The sequence below is a fragment of the Octodon degus genome, unplaced genomic scaffold (genome assembly GCF_000260255.1).
Source record: "Octodon degus isolate 3935 unplaced genomic scaffold, OctDeg1.0 scaffold00089, whole genome shotgun sequence".
Taxonomy (NCBI): domain Eukaryota; kingdom Metazoa; phylum Chordata; class Mammalia; order Rodentia; family Octodontidae; genus Octodon; species Octodon degus.
This window is the reverse complement of record NW_004524665.1, coordinates 5,348,874-5,352,447: the sequence shown is the minus strand read 5'-3', so window position 1 is coordinate 5,352,447 and position 3,574 is coordinate 5,348,874.

Below are 3,574 nucleotides of genomic sequence, written 5' to 3'. Positions count from 1 at the left end.
AGGGCTGCGATCCTGGCCACCTGGCTTTATCCTCCGCATGCGTATGCCCAGGCCTGCCTCTGGAGAGGCAGCGTCCACTTCCTGCTTCCGATCTTGTCCATCAGTTCGGGATGCTTTGCGAGGCCTCTGGCTCACATCCTTTCGCACCCTACCTGGCTTCCACAGCTTCTTCCTGGCAAATAGCTCGCCTGTTCCCCACAGACTCGGCCTCTGAGTGTAATGCCCCGTGCTCTGAGCTTCGAGGCACACAGGCATGCTTGTTCCATTCCGAGTGTAGCACGTGCGACTACAGAGGTGAAAGCCCACCGCGATAGAGAACAGGGTAGGCTGTCCCCATCCATTCATGATTGCCGCAAACACAGACCGAACATTTTGTAAGCAGCAGCAGGCCAAGGATCCTCTGCGGAAACCTCTTCCTGTTACACCGCAGGCTCAGTAGAGGGCGCTCCTGCCCTGGGACAGAACGTGGGGCCAAGAACCAGCGGGAGCTCAGCGCGGCAGGTGAGAGGATAGTGCGAAGAAGGAAACCATACCGCGCATCCCTGAAAGGTCCTGGGGCGGCTAGGTGGCTCGCCTTGCAGTCCAACCTGTCCACCAGCGAGAAGCACGGCCTGTTTACTAGATCCACTAGAGAGCCCTTTTCGTCCGCGGCATTCCCAAGCCCTTCAGAGAACACAATTGCAAAGTCCCTGCAAGTTACTGCTTCTGTCCCCTTGAAATAACTGGGTCCTTCTCTGGATGTAAAGTCGAGCACGTGCAGAAGAGAAGGCTGGTAGAGGTAATCATCTTCAGGGATGGACAGCGGCCCCTGGCACGTGGCTGGAATAGGTGGGACGGCATAGTATCCACTGCGCCTCTGCCGGGCCCAGGGCATCGGCTGTGGTGTTGGGCTAGGAGAGCCAGACTGACCGGGCCATGTAGGTTTACAGGAGAGGCTGTAAACACTGCTTCTGTTCTCTAATGCTTTTCAGCAGACAGAAATCTATATTTGAAGGAAAGCTTCTAGTTGACTCAAGCAAATGACATTTTTTACGTGTTAGAAGTTAAATTATCAACTGTAAAGTCAACTTATCACCTGGTGAGTGAAATTAGAGTGTAGAGCACCTGCTATTCAATTATGGTGAGTTGCTATTTAATGGCTCTGTTCTGGAAGGTTCTATTAATGTCTATTAGTCTGCTTTTTCTACTGGACAACAGACAGCCCTTGATTGCCAAATCCAGCCGTGGGGGTGCAAAATGCAGGGGGTGCGGTTACAGCCATGAGGCAAGTGGTAGTAATCACAGCACTGAGACAGCCTGTGGGGTGCTTCACCAAAATACACCCCTCCCCCTAGCACAGCGGTCAAGGCACCGCCTGACTCAGGCAGAGCCGTGATACAGAGGCGGCCTGTGACCAGGCCATTTGTGGGGGCAGAGAAGAGGCTGCCAGGCCACACTGTCCCTCTCTAAGGGCTCAGGACTCGTTCTTCAAGGGATCCCAGCCTCAGCCCCATCTGTCATAGAGAGGAAAGACCAAGCGAGGGTAAACACACGGAGAAGCTGCTTATTTGCAGGGAAGCCCCCAAAGGCATCCAACACAAGCACTGGAAGACACAAAATCCTGCCCTCCCAGAGTCTCCAGTTAGAGAGATGACATTATAGGGCATTGCATAGAATTGTATTTCTACTTACTCACTGTCGTTTGCTCTTTGAGTAACAATGCCCTGGCTCTTTGGGAAGCACCAAAGTTTAGCCCAGGGTTCCATCAATCAGTGGACTCAATCATGTGGACTAGTACAGTACCACACAAGGGGTGTGTGCTCCACAATTACCAGAAAAAATAGGTATACCTTTCTTCTTCTTTGATCTAAAGGATGTGGGCTCAGCAATGCCAGTTGGAAAAAAAAAAAAAAATCAACACAGAGCAAAACAGAGGAGAAGACTTGATCCAAAGTCTGCCTTTAAGATCCTGGATCCAGCCACACATGAAGAGAATGCTTATCCTGAACCATGTGGTTGTGCCAGTGAATGTATTCTGTTTTTGACCAACTCAGTTTGAGTGGAATCCCAGCCCTTTCCCACTGAATTAAGGCAGCCTACTGTGTTATTCTCCATTAAATTAAGAAACAGCATAGCCGGCTGTCCTTCTTTGGACAGCAGTGGCCTTCCTATGTGTTTTGGTGCAAAGGAAATAGTATAATTCATCCAAGCTTGTGAAGAGAAGGTAGCAAAAGGAACTTATTGAATTGCTACACTAGAAGACGCTTGTCATCCATCCCCCTCATGACGCTCCCTCAGCGCCCTTGCCCACTGTCACCTCCTGAAGCCTTGTGGGAGTCCTCTTCCCTGTCTTTGGCTACACTGCCATGCTGTCTTGATGTCCTGAATTGATTCAACAGGTTACCCTTTCGTGCTTGTTTTGACTCTGGAGCCAGAAGTTACAGAGCTCCTGACCTGATGGCTGAGGTGCGTGAGGACGCACTGCCGCGTGCGCAGGAGCCAGCCTTGCACCAAAGAAGGCTTCCAGAAGGGGGGGGGGGGGGACAAGAGGGTGCTTGGACCAGGCAGAGGGTGCTGAGGGGATTAATGGCAGTGTGTCCTTTTCTATATTAACATCTGAACATTCCTGTTTATTTCAGTGTCACCTCCTAAGAGGCACTCGGGCACACACCTATGCGTGCACACACATACATGTTTTTCAGTCCTCTTTACTTCCTCAGCAGGTGTCTGCGGGCTGTGGCTGTCATCTGATGTCACCCAGAAGGGCTCTCAGCACCCACCCTGCCCAGAGAAGATGAGCTTTTTAGGGGGGATTTTTTTATTTTTTATTTTTTTGATTGCACTGTTTGAAGATGAGCTTTTGTTACAGTGCCTGCAAGAACAAAGTCTCAGGTACGCCTGGCAGGAGGCAGACCTGGGGACGCTGGCCGGTGCGGTCACGGTGCTGCCCACCTGAAGCTACAGGCTTTCCCAGCCCAAGTATGTTCCGGGCACCCAGAGCAAAGTGAAGCCTATGGGCGAGGGGGCTCCTTCCCCTCCACCGGTGCAGGGGGTGCTGTAAGATCAGGTAGCCCAGGAGGGCCAGGGAGTCTCACTCCAGCTGGGCCTGCGGGGCTTCCGTGGAGCTCCCGCGGGAAAGCAACGGCGGGCGTTGCCCCAACTGGCGCGGGAAGGCTAGGCGGGTCGCGCTTCGGGCTGAGCGCCCTTCCCCGTGGCCCCACCCCGGGCCCGACCTCGGCGGGCGCTGCGCCCCCGCCCCGCGGCGCGAGAACCGGAGGGGTCTAGGGCTCCAGCTGCTCCGACCCGCGCGGCAGGGCAGGGCAGGGCGGAGGTTCGGGCCGCGAGCTATTTTTACAAGATGCTTCCGTCAGTCTGCCGGGGAGGAAGCGCAGGCCCAGTCCCATTGTCTGCGCGGCGCGGCAGGCAGGGGCGGGAGAGGACTAGGCCGAGCGCGGGGCACCGAGTGAGCGCGCGCGAAAACGGGTGGCGGACGGAGGGGGCGGCGGCGCCCGACCGGGGGCGGGGCTCGGGCGAGTGGGCGGGCCCTTGAGGACGACGGGGCGGAGCCTAGGGCTGGGCGGGGCGGGGCTGGCGC